This window comes from Anser anser (assembly GCF_964211835.1).
Source record: "Anser anser genome assembly, chromosome: 5".
Taxonomy (NCBI): Eukaryota; Metazoa; Chordata; class Aves; order Anseriformes; family Anatidae; genus Anser; species Anser anser.
Window position 1 is genome coordinate 64,846,188 of NC_139725.1, and position 18,193 is coordinate 64,864,380.

General features: G+C 45.2%; 1 protein-coding gene across 9 annotated transcripts in view; it reads left to right on the plus strand.

Moving 5' to 3' along the window:
• The window catches only part of LOC310900771 (uncharacterized protein), a 332,787-nt gene that overhangs the window by 173,385 nt on the left and 141,209 nt on the right, over nt 1-18,193 (plus strand). The window lies entirely within an intron of this gene.

Here is an 18,193-nt window from a genome sequence, read left to right on the forward strand (position 1 = left end):
GACAGCACAGAAGGGACAAGTGAAAGGATGGTTTCCTCGCCAGGCCTGAGTGGCTGTCAATAAATTTAGTGCCGAAGAGGGAGAAAAAAAAAGAAAAAAGGAAATACTTGGGAGTTTTGTTGTTGTTGTTGCTTTGTTCTGTTTTCTCTTTTACTTTTTCTCCATGTTCAGAACAGAGGTTGCCTACTTCCCAGTAACAGGAAATGATTTGTATTCAGTCAGAAAGTTGGGCAGATATATTAATTCGGAGTTTCTTGCAAAGATGATCCAGTATTTACTCTGGTATGACTGAAAAAGCTCCAAATGGAACTATAATCCATCAAATAGGTCTTGGATGATGTTATTATAAATTCAAATTACGCCCTGAAATGCCAGGCTACGAATGAAGACTTAAAGGGAGGTGAAACCTAAGGCTGATGTTAGTATGCAGCACGGTGGTTTTGTTTATGACAGAGTAATCGCTGGCATTTTTGTGAAATAACTGAAGAAAGCGGTTTCTAAAGGGAACCTATTTGCAATGGAGATGCCCTGACCTCTGTAATAGCGGCACGATGACCTGCTGCCCACAGAAAAACCGAGTAAGTCAAGCTAATGAATCCTGCTATTAATACCTTCCTGTCCCTCATATTTGCCTCGTGCTGGGGTTTGTATCGTACACGCGTAATGAACTCCGGCAGGCAGCTGGGACGCGGGGCTGTCTGCCCGTGGCACTGGGCAGGAGGGTGTTTGCGTCCACTAATGAAGTCGGGCAGGCCTGCGGACCCAGGGGATCTGCACGGGGTGACACGGGGACACAGCCTGCCCACCAGTCTGCCCCCAGACACCTCCCTTGGGGACCCCCAGGGTCGCTTTCCCTCTCCCAGCTCATCCCCTCAGCCTCCCTCCCCAGGAGCATTTTGACCAAGGAATTACCGGCAGGTTGCCCTTTGCAGGACCGTGCCCAGGATCAAGCGTTGTTGCTCAGGATCAGCACCTTTGGATGGCAGGCTGCTCTTTTCCTTTGCAAACCCGACAACCCTCTGTTTGCCCGATGAAAGCTCCAGCCAGGTCCTTCACTCCAGCCAGGTCTGCACTGCTCCCAGGCACTGCACGTTTGGCTGGACCTGGGAACAGACACGGGACACTGGTATGAAGTCAGAGCAAGCTGAGGACTGAAGAATTTAAGGGTAGCAGACTGGGAGAATATGCGGAAGCCAGAAAGGCCAGAAGATGGGCTGCTGTCTCAAACAGCAACCGGCAGCTGGCCTGCAAGTCCCCAGGCCCAGAGCTCAGGTACTTTGGCAGCAAGTTTTGCACAACTGATGCGTGGGGCACCCATCATGTGGATCCTGGGCTGGAGCCCACCTAGTTAAGCGTGCCCAGGCACTATCACTGGAGCAATGGGCTGCTGCCAGCAGCAGGGCTGGGAATGCACCCAGGGCTGCTGGAGAGCAGAGGTGGAGGGGTCTGCTCCCCGTCCTGGGGTCTCTGAGCATCTCCTGGTGATAGAAAGCCTCCCTCAGCTCGCGCACTGCCTTTCTCTCTGCTGTTCTGCATGCATAACTAAAGAGGCAGTCAAATTATATTCCAGCTAGGAAAGGAACACAACCTCTGGGTGCTCGTCTGTTGGCACTCAAATCCCCTGGGTACAGCTCGCTGGCACCGTACCACTGGCACCTCCCGGCGTTTGGTCGTTTGTGATGAATGTAACTGCGAGCAGAAAGCATGCAGTGGGTTTACAGGCAATGCACTTGTGTAAATTCAGTCTTCCAGCCTGCGATCGTGTGGGCAAATCCATGACACCTACAAACTCCAGGCTCCCACCAACAGATCCAAAGCACAGTAGAAGGTGAACTGAATCCTGCCTTCGGTGTGTTGCGACAAAGCTTCTCAAAGGTCATCCTTAACAAGGAACTGGAAGTTCACCAAATTTAGCTTTCTTTATGAATTGCTTCAGGTTTCTGAGTTAAAGCCGGGATGTTATTTTAGCAAAGTGCAATCAGCAGATTTGTGGGGCTTAGTTATAGAGAGATTGATTAGGGAAAGACACACAACAGCTAACTGGTGTTCAATTAGCTTGCAGAAATCTTTGTTAATCCTGCATTAAGCTAGTGGAGGCACTTGGCTTTCGACAAGAAGCGCTGCAGTAAAGCCACCATACAGATTTTGCAGTGCTCATTTATTGTCTGCCTTGCTGTGACTGAGATGGCAAACTCTTGTGCCAGGAGCTGTACAAACTCATGGCAATGAAGCTTCTGTGATCTGAGAAAGAAAAGAGGGATTCCTCTTGACTTATGTTGTCGTATCCCTCTAATCCATGTTAGTACTCCCAATTAATAGTCAATACACACCACCAAAATGTCAGAGAGGGAGGAGAGTCCCTTGGAATTTTGCTGGAGTAGAAAGGAGCAGAAATAACGTGCTGGGGATTGGGGCAGAAAGGTTCAGGAAGGGACAAGCCTACAAATAGAGGAAATAGTGGTGACAGAGCTGTGGCTGTAAGGGAGAAAAGGAAATAAAGGGACTTGAGACGAGGATGAGGAAGATGAGAGCTGAAGCAGACAGAGGGGCATCTTTGGCTGGAAGGGGGAATTCGCTCAACAGATGCCAGAATGTCGGGAGCTTCTTCCTTCCCCACACAGCCGGGTCATTGTGGTGGCTGGGAGATGTCTGCCCATTTTTCCACATAACCATTTGCTGTTAACCAGCCCCTAAACAATCCTGTGAGCTGCGTGACACAATCTGGATCAAGCCAGACAATTTGCTCTCTGCGTGTTCCCCGAATTCAATAGATGCAGTTAATAGAAAGGTGAGAATACACCAAAGAGCAGCTTTTCCTCCTAATTAAACCAAATTAGAACATATTTGTTCAGGGGAAGCCACCTGCTACTTCCTATTTCCTTAATGATTTTGTCAAATGCCTTCCCTTATTTCCCCGTGCCTGGAAATCATTCGGTGCCGCGTGTGGAGCGAGGGGGCACTCGGAGCAGAGTGCCCGCGGTGGCTGTGTCCGCGGTGTCCTTCTGATGTCACCCCACCTGCGGTATCAGAAGGTGCCACCCCACCTCTGCTGGAGGCCCCGTGGGGCTGTCCGCCCGCGGTCAGGTCTCCTGGCCACGTGGCTACCGCCAGCGATGTGTAAACCTGTGTTCACAGTGGGACCGGAGCTGAATTTGGTGCGCTTCCAATCCCCTGCCTGCCAGATTTAGCTCTGCTGCTGAGATGTTAGAGCTCAGCTATTTTTGGTCTGCAAATCCCTCAGGACGGAGCTCTTACCAGATTAGTCTTTTAGAGCTCTGCTTGAGCGTCTTCTTCTATTAGTAATAATATAAACTGAAACAGCCATAAACCTGCAGCCTTCCTATATTCGTAGTGTGTTAACTTGATTTATTTTACTTTTGATAAGAACACAGTAGTCTCATCTTTGAGGAGTGGATCGATGATTTTTGGAGGTTGTAAAGAGAAGTTCTCAGTCTGGTTTTGTTCAGACTCATATCAACGTGTTTTTGATAGAGACACAGTTCAAGGGGCTGTAATTCCACCAGCCAAACACTCTGCTGAGACCTGAGCCACTGCAGGCATTTAGCAGGAGCTATCGTTTTGATACAATATTTGGAAAGTTTGATTCCATTGCCATTAATGTTTTCTATTGGAAGACATAAGTGCTGACAAGAAATACCCAAAGTGAAAATATCTGCTACAATTTGGAAATTAAATTATGTTTTATTCCAACTTCGATGTTGGATTTGTGGGAACTTTGGAAGTGGTATAATTTTTGTTTCTTATTTTTAGATTCTCTTATCTCCTCTTTAAAATAAACCAAAATGAAACATCTAGGTTTGTTCTTGCATTGAACAAGAGAAAAAATATGTATAAGAATCAGAAAGCGAGGTCTGATCAATGAAACATGAAATGCTGCACCCAGGTTTATGCCAACAGCCTTTTATTTTCTGTGTGACATAGGGAAAAGACACAGCTGTGCCCCATGACCTCCTGTTCCCAATGTAGAGAGCAGAGCAGGGCAGGGAAATCTGCACAGACTCTTCGTTAGTAGCTGAAGAAGGTTATAATAGAGTGGTGAGAGCATCCATGACACACGCCACTGCTTGATTCACAACTATTTATAAGATACAGCCCTGTTACTACAAGAGTCCTTTATACGATTATACTGGTGAACTCTGCAGGTTCACCCTTCTTGCAACGAATTTTTTCCTTCCCCAAGGTAGGAAGATGCTGCAACATGACAAGTGGCAACAGCTTGCCCCAGATAAGAGGGAGGAAAAGAGTTAATATGAGTTTTGACAGCTTAGTTTGTGTTTATCCTTATAATGATTGATATGTTGTGCTTCTAAGAATGTTAAGCTGTAACACTTCTGTTAAAAGAAGGTTTCAAGCAGTGGATTTTTATGAACTTTCATATGCAACTTTATTCCCTTGTTGGCTTAATGAAAGGGGTAGAAGACTGCACTGTATTAAGACTCCTCATCTGCCTAATTGCAGCGTGCTTTATGGTGCCATCACACTCCTCTAGGTACCTGGACTCAAAAAAGACATACGGGCTTCTCCTCTGTCACTGTGCTGTTAGTGCCGTGATAGGAAAAGCAAAGTGAGATCAAAGGGTGTCTTAATGTGCTGGTTGCATCCCATCTTGCATCTTGTATTGCTTCAAGGTTACTCTGGGGCTGGACGTCCTGAAGTTACGCTTGACCTAAGCACACGTTATTAGAGTTAAAACGAGGCGTAATTCAATATTTTGTTATTTGGGACAGCCACACAAATGATTCAGTGAATTATTTTTTTTTTCTGAGCTCAAGCACTCTAATCTGTATGTCTGCTTCTACGGCCTGGCGGTGACACAGATCGTCTGTGTTTATAATCAGGGACAGAGGCCTCTTATCTTTCATCACTGACTTCTTTTTCCTTGATTCCTTGACTTTATTTTCTTTAACCATTTCTGAGCTCGAACCTGGGCTTTTCTTCTTTCATCATGGTGAAGCCCAGGTTTTACAAATCAAGATACATTGTCCTTTTCCTTTCTTCCTAGCTGGATACTGTTCACTTGGGGCGTTTGAGTAGATCAAACAGTGGCATCACACCACCAGAGGAAATGGCGAGGTGGAAAGATTAAAAGACAGTGTGAATAGCAGGCAGGCAGTGGTGGCTTCATCAGATGAGAAAGAAAGATGCCAGTGATAGATGATGACAGCTTGTGTGTTTCTTCAGCAGCATGACACTCGTGAAGTTTTGTTGTTCTCACTGTGATTCTTGTAAGAAGAAACTTCGGTTGAAGTCGACGAGACAAAGCAAAACAAAAAATAAGGAGGAAGAGCAAGAGGGAAGGCTGGAGCTCTCAGTCAGTCATTACTCATCTTTTGAAGAAACTGCACAATTTTATGGGCTTTCATTTGCTGCTCATGTTCTTTCCTGAGCCGTCTTCCTTTCCTTCTACTATTTCTATTGCCATCCAAATCGAAGACTGAACTATTTCCATTAAAAGGTGAGAGGCATATAGCTTTTCTCTTTTACATGCAACAGATTTCCCATGCAAGGCCGTTTTACAATCGTAAGAGGCTCCTTGGAGTCCTTCTTTGATATATCATGTTGTGTCCCCAATAAATCCTACCAAGTATAGCTCTCCCGAAGCATCTCACTCTTTTGCTCAAGGCTTCAATGCATCATATTCAAATATATTTGTCTGAATTTGCTCAGCACTAAGGATTTGTTACATATTTTTGTGACATTGTATTAACAATTGATTTAGGAACATTTCATGTCGGAGCACATCAGCTGCTTAATGTGAGTGCAACTATACTGCTGGAATATCTCATGAGCTATGTTAATGTGAACTGGTCTTTTGAATAGCTCTGTCTCCCAGCTACCTTGCTGTATGACTTTCAGTAGCTATAAAAATAAACAAACAATGCCCCTGGTAAAGCAGCATAAAAATTGCAGAGGTTCCAAAATCCCTATTTACGCATCTGAAACAGAGCGGTAAATACTCCCCGTTCCCCAACGACACCTGTAAAAAAGAAAGAAAGACGAAGCACAACAAAGCGATTCCGGAGAAGTTACCGAGACCAGTGGCTTAGCAGGGACAGGCAGCAGAATTTTTCAGAGACAGACATCTGACCTTGATCTTAATACAAATGGGAAGCTCAGAGAAAGGTTGCTGAAGGTCCTGGTTCACAGCAAGATAATTGCTGTAGAACCTTACATTTCTCTGTCGCTTCTTCCCTAAATACAAAGGAATATTAAAAAAAAAGAAAAAGGAGAAAAAGGAAAGAGAAAGTTTTGAGATGCATGGTATAATGCCATCTCCCAGAGGAAAAGGATGGATGTGTCTCATCGCTGGAGACACTGCTTTAAACTGAGCAAAACTCCAGCAAACACTTCAAAACCATCACGAAGCCCCTGTGATTCCATGCATTGGATGAGCTTTATAGTCACATTTAATGACAAATTACACTTCCTAGTCTTCCATATAACACCATCATGGGTAAATGTTATGCATAAAAGCACATACCAGTGAGTAAAAACACTGTAATTTTAGCTTTGGGGCAGCATGCCATATATTCCCCATTGGGCTGTGTACGTTCAGCGGGCCTGTAATGCTCTCGAACCTTCCCAGACTGTTTATTTTTCCTACTTCTGGGAAGAGTTACACAGACTGCAGCACAGGGAGCGGGACTTCATTTCCTTCCCTGTGAAAATCAAAGAGATGCCTGGCAAAAGAAAAGGGGGAAATTAGATAGACTTTTTGACATGCAATGGGCATGGCAACATGACAGCATCAGGACCGGTAATGACAACCTTCCTGCTGTCCGTTCCCTCCCAAAGGGCATCACCGAAGGTGAAAATAAGCTGAAGGTTGTCATGGCTAGAGGGTTGTGAAGTCAGGCCATCAGCTTGAGTTTTGTTAACACTCTAGTCAGGAGGAAAAAAAAAAAGTGTGCTTTTACTGAACTTCGATCACCTGCAGGCAACAGACCCAGACTCATCCGACTCTGGTGCTTCTCCATGCAGATAAAGAAGATTTGCAATACCGTAATGGCAGTGGTTGCTGTGTGAAAGATACAGACTGCAGAGCACCTGAGGAATTTGGGCTGTGCAGCTATGAATATTTCAGACTCAGAATGCACAGCACAGCATAATCTTAGAAACCAACCAAACCAAAAATCCTATATGAAAGTTTAATTAGGGGAACAAATAAATATTTTGGTGTATATCCAAATAGGAATGTCTTCATTATCAGTGTCTTTTGTGCCAGCATCCCCGAGGCCATTACAGAGGATAAAATTGATGGGCATTTAATACTGCTTCAGCCCTAGAGTATTCAGTCTGTAGAAGCTAACATTTCAGTTGCTTTTTTTGCTATTTCCTCATTAAAGCCTTTGGTTGACACTTACAAAAGTTCTTTGTCTTGCCTGCATTAAATGAACACGGATTTGGCTGCCACCAGCAGAATTTGCAGTGTTATGAAGTTTGCGGACATCACCTGAAACAACCCAGACAATTTTGTTCTGAAGATAGTGCTGCAAGGTCTGTGTTTAGCAGTTCCAAGTGTACAGAGAAACAAGCAATCATTTGGGCCCTTGTATATACCTGAGTGTTATAAGATTGGGTGGGAATAATGGGGAAACACAGCATAATCAGCCCGGAAAATGGCTCCCTAGCATTCTTTTTTTTTTTTCTTTTTTCTTCCTTGAAATGAACTTCAGGAGGCACTACATAAGAAATAATGGTAATGTGTTTTTCACAATAAAACAGGCTAATATCACCCTGGGATGTATAATACAGAAGAGCAATCTGTTGTGTAGGAGGTAAGTCTCTTGAGACGAAGCAGCCATCTGAAATCCACGCTAGTGCTTTCATTAACCTGAGATGAGAAGTTCGGGGCTGTCTGTGGCCTGATTCTCCCTCGTGCTGAGCACCCACTCCTTTTGGCAGAGATGCTCACCTGTTCCCATCACCGGGCCAGAGGTCCCTGTTTGCTCTGTCGGGCCGTTAGGGACCTCAGACTGCATTTCCTGATTTGATATTTCTACACTGGACGGAAAACATATGAGAGAGTTTGATGCAGTGAAGGGTCAGGGGAGTGTAAAGTCTCTCTCTCTTTTTTTTTTTTTTTTTTTTTGATGTTGTTGTTGGTCCAAACTGGAATTTCTCGTAATATCTTTTCTGCCATAGCCACCGAAAGATCTGCAAAATCGTGGGCAGTAATTTCAGCAGTGGCTGGGCCTCTTTGGGGTTGGGCTGCACAAGGCAGCCGGTGTAAAATGGCACTGACCTGAGGACTTTGGGAGGGATCCACGGGGGGATTCTCTGGGAAAGAAGTTTTGTCTGGAGCATCTCCAGAGTCGTTCGTTGCTTGTATCTTAGCTTTGGATGTATCAGCTCCTGAAACTCCGTGCCAGCCTTCTGTACGAGGGGAGGCTAGATACGTGGTTGGGATTAGGCCAGGTATGTGGTTGTGATTAGGAGCTTGAATTTTAGAGACCAAAAGCCAAGGATCAGTTCTACTGAAAGAGTAGCAGATAAAGTACCAATGAAGATTCCAGCTTCTCCACTGCTAATAGAATTCACTGGTTTTGCCCCAAAGCTTGTTCCTTCTGTAGCGTTCCTTCTGTGGTGCCAAATTTATTCCTTCTGTAGTGCCAAATGCCACAGCCATGGGAGGAAATGCAGGTGTGGCCTATAGGTCCCCTCAAAACCTCCTCCCCCCCTGACCCCCCTTCAATTTTTAAGGGTATTTGTGCCACTTCACCACCTCTGATTCTACTGGTGGCCACTATTGCAAACAACTTGTGCTCTCATACACACAGAGCAGAATTTCCAAAAGGATTTCACCCAGAAATGAGAGTTTTCCTACTTGTTTCAGGGCTGCTTCGATCTAAACCATGTCTTTGACACAGCATTGCTTGCTGTATCTCCAGTGACTTAAACTGACAACCATCTATTAATGCAAGAAGGGTGAAAGAACCAGGGAACTGTGGAATATTCCAAGCTGGAGGAGACCCACAGGGATAACTGGGTCCAATTCCTGAGAGTACGGACATGGTAATAACCTCACAGAGGCTGTGCGGTGTCTGAGTTTTGTTTCAGCACAGGGAGTTTTGCATGCCAGGGAGCTCTGCATGCCACAGCAGCCTGCGTGGAGGCAGGACACACACTGCTGCCATTCAGTGCCGTGATGGATGGAACAGCAGGGCTGATTTACGATCGCCCGTGTCACACAGACATTTGCCCTTGTCCCTGAGCTATGAAAGGCTGTAAGAATAAAGGAGATAAATGGCAAAGTACTGCAGCTGCAGAAATAATTACCTTCCAGAAATGTAAAAACAAACCATTTTTTCCCCTATCCCTTTCAAAACTGATTCTTTAGCACTGGATATCTGCAAGAAGAGCCTGGCTTTTCAGGATGCCGCTCACAGAAATGGTAACAAACTGTAGTTTTTCACTCCGAGCATCCAGTCTACAACCTCTAACAACCAAACACCTCTTTGTTGCTGAAAAAGTCTTCCCAAACTCTTATGGGTGGATAACAACTTGGTAACGGTCAGCTCACCGACACGAAAGTTTCACTAGCGTGGATCAAGACAGATATCTCTGTGCTAGTAAATGGAATCGGAGACCTGCCTCATCCTACTGGGCAGTGTCCCTGCCCTGTGCTCTTGTCTAAGCAACGTTAGAGCCCTGTCTGGGAAAGCACTCCTTGGAGCAGACCAAAGGAAATCCACCTCCATTTAAGGAGCATAGATGATTATGGCCCACATTGTGACTTTGTTCTTGTGTGTCGTTTTATTTACCAGGACAGACGTAGCCAACAGTACAAAGTTGTGACGGTCATTTTTCAGCTTGTTCCTCTTACACCATTCATATGTCATTTTTCTTTTCTTTTCTTAAGATAGTCATGATTTATGCTTTAAGCAAGGAAGGTACTCTGTGCTAATCATCTTATTAAAACACAACCCAGGCGAACTGGTACATTCCCAGCCTTGCACCATGTCAGCTTAATGAACGGAGCACCCACCAGTGGAGCTCTTCTGTACTGGGGTCATCATCGAAACAGAGCAGATGTTTCATGTCTTGACTGCAGGAAGGGTTCTGGCTCCCAGCTTTCACAGCGCTTTTCTGGATGAAAACAAACAGTTTTGGCTGGCTTCTAGCGGTAGTGACATCTGGCTGACCGTAAATTCTGTTATCGGGCTTGCAGCTGGTGGCAGTGGGGATGCAGAGAGCAGGTGGGGCTGGCCCCGCGCAGCTCTCATGCCCATAGCGCCAACCCAGTCCCTCCTTAACGAACCACAGCCCGGTATTGGCACGTGTAGTTGGGGAGCTCTGGTGTGGACCCCGGGGAGCAATGCCTGTACACTTTTATCTGGCAGGAGCAGGGAGAAGAAAATGGGACCAAAGGAAGCCTGGTGGTGGGGAGGAGGCACCTCTTGGCTGGGAGGTCATTACCACACCGGAGTCCTCTTCCTTCTCCTCCTCTTTCTGAAATTTAGAGGAGAACTTGTTCGTGTCCTGTAAGAAGCATCCTTAGATCAGTGTTTTGAGTTCTTGATTCTGGATTATGGAGGGGTGGAGACGTCTCCTCAGCAGAGCTTTCCTGAGCTTCAGCAAAGCTGCAGAGATGCACTCCTCTGCCTGGTATCTCCTTGGGACTAGCTTGGGGCAGCTTCTTGCCTCGTGTACCACAATTTTAGAGTTGTATTTCTTGAGTGCCTGATTTTCCTCATGTACAGCAGAATATCCCAGGTTTTGTGTTCCACTGCATGAGAGGTGGCAGTGCGTTTTACTGGATTTGTCTCATAAGTCAGATTTCTTGATTTCTGGGTGCGTATCCTGAGCCCCTGGTGATGAACTTACACAACTGCCAAGCACTTCCAGCTGCATGCAGAGTCCCAGCCCCAGAACATGTTGATAAGGCTGAGTAACCTAAAAGCACTGTAACTGGTGTTTCAGAAACAGTGTCGACAATTAGTGGAGACTCTCGACCGTGAGTGCTCTGTGCAGGTGCTCCCAGTCTGTGAAACCACCCCTCCGTCACACAGAAAATTCAATGGGGAGGTAAATGCATTTGATTTTTTGAACAGAGTTTGCGGAGCACACAATAAATAAGGTTTTAGAGGGCATATTGAACAACATTATAAAGGAAAATATTGATTTGCTCTTATTAAGGCAATGGCCTCCATTCTGTGTGCAAGGAATGAGGCAGAGGACCTGAGAATAACGAAAAAGTATGATAATGATATTAAAAATGGCATCAGAAACAGCTGCACTTGGAGAGTGGATCTGCGTACGCAACTTTATCTCTTATCTTTACTTAATTTTAGCATTTGACGTTATGTCATTAACAATTTATTTATTTTGTAAATAAGATCCACAGATGTTCACTAAATCAGCATGCATTTAATGTAGGCTTTTGTAGTGACCATTGCATTTGTGGCTTAAAGTGCACTTTCATTGTTAAGCTCTTGAAGGCAGTGCCTAACGAACATCAGCAGCTGAATGATTTCAATTAACAGGAAAAATGGGACCAGTCTTTTGCTGAAGGACATCTTCTCCCTAAGATGCTTTTCTCTTCTACAGAAGGGGATTGTATAAATGTGGCAAAGGCTCCCATTTCTAGGAGATATAATTAAGATAGTCAAACCATCCAGCCATCAGTGAAAGAGAACATCTCTTCAACCCATTAATGCTTTGGGCAGAGACACCCATTTATAAGGGCAAGTCAAGATTTTGCTTCCACTAAGCCCTGTTAAGCCCTGTTGGAAAGAAAAAAAAGTGCTTGGCTTTGGCAAGCCACGGTGCTGATCTCCTGGGGAATGGGAGGTGCTCCTCACTGCAGCCCCAAGCAGCCCTGTGGGGTGGGAGGTTTGGTGGAAACCACCACAAGCAGCATATGAGCAGTGAAACAGCGTTGTCTCTCCCTTTAATTCTTGGAGATATCAAGGAAAGGAGTGTTAAGGGTAGGTGTGCAGTGTGTGTTCAAGGTGAAAATGGACACAGACTGGCTTAAAAGACGTTGGCTGGACAAGGAAAATCCCCTTGGGACAGGAAGGTCCTGGTTGGCACAGAACTGCCTGTATCTTCCCCCAGGAGAGGTCTGTGTGGGTGTTCTCCAGCACAGGCAGCTGCATGCTGCAGTCTTTGACCACCCCAGGAGTCCTTAGCTGACTCTAATTTCCCTGAGGATACTTGAATTCATGGCATTTTGCATACGACCATCATCTCCCCAGGAACAGAAATCAGGGGACTAGGTGATGTGTTCTCTGGTGGGTGTCATGCCGTATAGGGCTGGGTCAGCCTTTCAACTGAGACTAAAATCAGGTGGAGACTCTGACCTTTTGCCAACCCAGCCAGGTACCTCAGTTATGCCCATGGTTCCTAGAAGCCAGAAAAGGGCTGGGATACTCCATGATGCCAGAAACCACGTCCACACTGAGGTCATTTCATATCGGTGCAAGTACCTGGGCTCCGGGGAATGGTCTGGGTTTGCATATCTGTGCACCTGGTTCTTTCCTACAGTCTTTCTTTATCTCAGTACAACATTGCTAATGATAGTCTCAATATATCTTTTTAATTTCTCTTTCTAAACAATGTGATCTTGGCCTTTGGGGCATTAAGAAGAAAATATTAACTAAACCAACTTCCATAAGGACATACAATCTCCCTGTATAATTTTCATAGATTAAATCCATACTTAGAGCAAAGAATGTTATCACCAGCAGGAACGTGACATCAGATTGCTACTGATATGAGCCACATAAAAGAAAAACAATACGGGTGTGAAAATGAAACCCTTTGGGATTGCTTAGTTTGAACATGAAAAAATAGAGAAAACGGATTTTTCTTTGTCTGTGCCAGAAATTACAATGCACCGCGGCTTTGAGAGAGGCTAGAAATAAAGTATGGCACTAATGATTTCCAGAGCAAGGTGAGGAAGCAGTTTTCTACCTCTGCTTCATCCAGGTGGTGAGTTATGAGCTGTGTTGCTCTTGCTAGTGCCATGAGGCGGAGTGGCTAGCAATGTTAGCGGAGTGGCTAGCAATGTTAGCAGAGTGGCTTTTGCACCTGAAGCACTGAATTATTAAGAGTTAATCCATGAGGCACAGCCCATGCTGGCACATCCCAAAATCCCGGTGCCGTATCATTACTGTGGGGTGATTTCAGTAGCAGCAGACCTCTTGCTTTCCAGCCCAAGCAACTTGAAGACAGGTCGTGCCTTATGTTTGAATGGCAGTAACGGTGTGATCTGAAGGAACAGATGTTGCTGTCCTCGGTGAAATTTCATCTCTGCATACAAATGTATGGAAGACTTGAGTGACTTCATGGATATGGCCTCTGCTTAATACCTTAACACGTGCCTTTATAGAGGTTCAGCCGGTATACACCCAGGCGAAGCAGCCTTTAATAGATCCTCTGAACCACTAAGTGCTATTAGTGCACTAGGTGGGAAGTCTCGACTTTAGCAAAGCTAGGGAATCCTCTCTCGAGCAAGGTGTCTGGTCATCTACAGGGCTTCTTCTGCTGTGAAGTGCTTTGTTCTGTCTAGCACCATAAAAAACCCATAACCTATTTATTTTTTTTTTTCCAGTGGCTATTTTACATATGTTAAACAACATCTTAACATCTTAGGTAAATCCAAGCATAGTGTTATCAAAGTAGTGTTAGTGGAGGGAGCCTACAATTCAGTCAGGTGAACTGAAAATGATTATTTTTCCCCCATGTTAGGTTCAGCAACAGAAAACAAACAAACAAACAAACAAACAAAAACAACCAAAGAACCCCCCTGACTTTCTCAGATCTTCTGAGGAAATGAGCATTCATCCTTCATTCTTCTAGGCTGCTTATGGAAGCTAGCAAATCACTTAGTCCCTGCAAACTGATTTCCAGTCTGCTGCCAATTTTTGGCTGTTATGTCTACTTGTGATGTCTACCAGAAGGCTGGCCTCTTTCGGTGACTGTGTTAGATCTGAGCATGGCACAGAAAAACCATTGCTTTCTGCTTCAGACACGGTTTTTAGTCCAATAAGCGAGTATTCACAGAAAGTGAACTTCCTTGATGTGTCCATTTATTCTGAGATTATCCTATGTGTACTTTTTGCTTTTGATAAATCCTTGTCTGTTTCCAAAAGGACATTAAAAGATTGGACAACTTCAATGTAAATATAAATGTGGCTAGCCTGGGCACTGAAAAATCCTCACAGTATCTGAGCTAATTATGGAGAATTTAGCTTACAAAGGTTCAAAAACATTAGCCATGCGTTCTTTATAACTGTGCACAGCAAGGCAGATGTACAGTCGTCTGGTTATTACATGGCTGAATAGTAGCTGCCGTTTGATTACAAAGCTGTAGACAGAAGTGCATCATCTAAATAACTTTGTAATCAGTCCTCTGCCTCGGTTTGGTCTGATTAAAATTGCTGTACAAGTATCTTCCCTTTCACACTTTTTTTCCCCAAGGAAATTTTTAGGGACCACTGCAAATGGAGATATTTCTAAACATCCAAGATTTGCTCTCTGAGGTTGGGAAGGGGAAGGTGCTGTTGCCCCTGTGTTTGAACGTGTTAAGTGCCACTGAAGGCAAACTTGGTTAGCAGAGGGATGGAGGACGGCAGAAAAATGTGAGCAGAACTCAACAGAGCAAAGGCTCCAGACCCATTGCAAGCCCTTATGCTCCTTAGTGAATTTAGGTGTGAATCACACCTTCCTTTGCAGTTCGTAGGATCTTGCTTTGTGTGTCTGCCTATGGAATCAGCTCCTCCGTGGAGCTCTGGCTCTCCAGCTTCCAGAGAAGCCCCTGCGTGGTACCTTCTGTTGAGCTCTGTGCAGGACCAGGCTTCAGACAGCAGAGGGTTTACCCCACAGTTTTTGACCTCTTTCGAATGGAGAGAAATGGTTTCCGTATTTCTGTATTCTTGGCACGGCTCCTTTCCCTGAAAGAGCCGGAAAACTTTGCTGGAGCTCTGCTTTCTGCTTGGCTGCTCCATGCACACAAGGTCACGTCGTGTATGTTGTGGAAGTCACAAGTCCTTCATTTACTGCAATATATCTATGTAAATAAAAGACAACTGCGGAGTTACATACGGATCATAACAATTACGGGGAGCAAGCTGCAGAAGAGGCAATCTGCTCAAGGTGTTCAGTGACTCTGAAAGTGCTCTGTCGGTAATACCTGTAATAAATAATGCCAAATCCGGCAATAGTTTTCCCTCTCATTTTAGCATCAAAGCTGTCGTTAGAAGCTTTCACACAAAGACAAAAAATACAGCCTAATGTTCTCTGCTTTTTAGAAGTGCTCTTTCACTAACATTGTACCGTGTCCAAACAATGCAGCTTTCCCTCCTCTTGCCAGTTGTCCCAGGTCCTCTACCTGATGTCTGATTTAAAATTTTGATGAGAAATTGAATATCTGATTTATATTTTTAAAACCAGCAGAGGTGCATCAGCCAGCGGAGAGTTCACAGCTGCCACTTGCCACAGCCAGCTCACCATTTCTGACCATCTTTTCCTGCCCAGGGATTTTAAAAGAGAAGCTGGCAGTTTTTAGCAGCTCGGCTTGCAGCCTACCGAAGGCTCTGTTTCAAGAGGAAGAGAAGGACTTGACTCTGCAGCTCCTTGGAGCAGTCCAAGGCCACCAAACTGGGACATTCTCATTTCCGAGGCTCAGTTAACAGGCTGTCCTTCACTTGTTCCGAGGTTGGCGTTTACCTCTTGCATGTGCCTTCAGTGCCCCGCTGGCTGCCTCGCATCCTGCCTCCTCTTCCCGGGGCCCAGGTGCGGGTTGCAGATGCTCTGCAGGTCATCACAGGGGCCTGGCAGGTTGTGCTGCGGACCAGGAGAGCTGCCTCACTGCTGTGCTGCGGTCTTGGACTTTGACGAAAGCGGCCATGCCTGTCACCTGTCCTGTTACGACTTCGTTTCACACACCCGCATGACCCAAACCCGAGTCCTCTGCCGGCACAGGACCACGCAGCTCCCACCCAGCGTCAATAGCAGCATCCAGTCCCTGGGGGCTCTGCTGAGACATGGGCACAACGAACTCCTCACTGCTGGTCCTCTGAGTCAGGGACCCACTGGGTTCCCCCGGTAGGATACTTGATCCTCTCTGAATATCATCTTCCGAAAGAGTTGAGAAGGCTTTAAAGAACCATCGCAGGAGAAAACTACTTTGGAAAGTTTCACGAACAACATCTGAACCTTGTGCAACTCGTGACTTGTTGGCAGTTTGTATATACATCTGGGCACCTTGCGGATTTAGATAAAAGACCACGATGGCCAGCATGAATTATAAGCTGTCTTCCAGAGAAGCAGCGTTTCCAAAGGTTTGGGTGATACATAGGGTTCCTTGTCTGTGTTCCACATAACAGATACTTGACAATTGTACTTGCCAGTTGGTATTAACTAATCCACGACACAAAGCATCTTTTTATGGGTACTCGTGTCACCTCTCAGGTTAAGAGGTTAAGAGAAATATGAAAGGTTGTGGTCTGGAAAAAGAGGAACATTTCACCTTTTCAGACAGTTTCTAAGACATCCGTGCGTTGCACTCCGCATCTGATTTTCCTGCTGCTAGCTTATTTTCACCCCCCCGTGAAGCACAGGTCGTGAGTCACGCAGGTGGCCTCAGGTTGTGTGCTGGTTACACAAGCCGTCGGAGCCCATTTCCGCAGGGGGCTGCTCCTCCCATGTCCCCACTGCTCAACGTTTGTGCCTGGATGACTGCGTTTTGCCCAGGGGTCAGAGGATGTTGTTATTTGCTGTCCGAGCCTGCTCACTGAGGTTCTCCTCTAAATAGAAGTCGAGGTTTCTGTTGCCTGTGTTCTTCCGTGCTCAGGGTTTTACTGTTCCAAGGTCAAGAGAATTCGCTCTACTACTGGGATATTAATGTATTCACTTCAAGGATAGAGGAGTGGATTTGAATAAAGTTGGAAAAACTCCCCTCCTGGTGCAGCGCATTATTAGAACTGAATCCGAACTGAGCTTTTCTTCTTCTTTTTTTTTTTTTCTTTTTTCTATTCAAATGAGTGCAAAAGCTAATTAAATGCAGATCTTCATTTTCAGACATTTTCAGATTCCTCCAAAGACAGGAATGACAAGTATAAAAACAGAGAAATTCAGGAACTGTCACATAAGTTGGGACAGGGATTAAAATATTACCAGATCTGACTCAATTGTTCCGTGCAGCACTTGAAATCTGTTTCTCTGAAAGTTTCTGCTGCTTAAACCAGGAAACATACAGTGGAGCTTGGCTTTGATTAAAAATAAATAAATAAATAAAAAGTTTCAAGAAATCTCTTCCATAGAAGTAACTTGGATAGGAGAAATAAATGAAGTTTCTGAACTAAGAGTCAAATAAGAACTGAAGAGACTTGTTTTTCTCTAAAAAAAAATTGATGATAAATCAGCTTTGTGACCACTTCTGAAAATCTTGTTTTAATATTTGAAGACCTGATTTTGAAAATGGTAACAGCATGATAAACAAGATGTTATTTTTCACACAGCTCACCTGAGCTAGAAGTAGGGAGAGTCTCATGGGGAAGATAATTTGCTCGAGCTACTCAGCTGAGTTTTTCTCTTTCAAGGTGTCTGGGAAGGTCCAGGCAATGCTCTGAAGCCTGGGTGCTTCTTTTCAGTGAAATCTGCCTTTGAACCCCTAGAGCACCACCAGCTAATGATCCTGCACCCTCAAAGCCAGTCAGGATCACAGCTTTTCGACGCATTTCTTCTACCTGCGGTTCACCAACACACTTTTACTTTCCGATCCTACGGTGAGCAGGCATTTGCAACTGCTACAAGACCAACCCTGCGCTGGTGTATGCCGCGATATCCTGTGCTCACCTTCCTCCAGTGCTCATCCATGAGCAACAGCTCAGGGTTCCTGAGCGGGTGTTATACGACCAGAGGAAATCTCCACCTCATTCTTTACAACCAAAACTTTCTGGCCTCGGTTCCTTCACAGAGTGAGCTGCCAGACCTTGCCTCTTCATGCCTCTGTTCCCTTGCGTATTGGAAGGGTCACCTCTGCGCTTTCTTTGCTCCCTGGTGTCCCCGGCATTCCCGCAGGAACTGCCTCTCACACAGCTCCCCGCTCCCAGCTGCACAACCCAGCAGTATTCTCCTAATGGACAAGCCCACCCTGTACCTCTATCTAATGAAAAAAAAAAAGGCCAAAGGGAATTTTAATGGGCTCCTTTATACCTTTCAT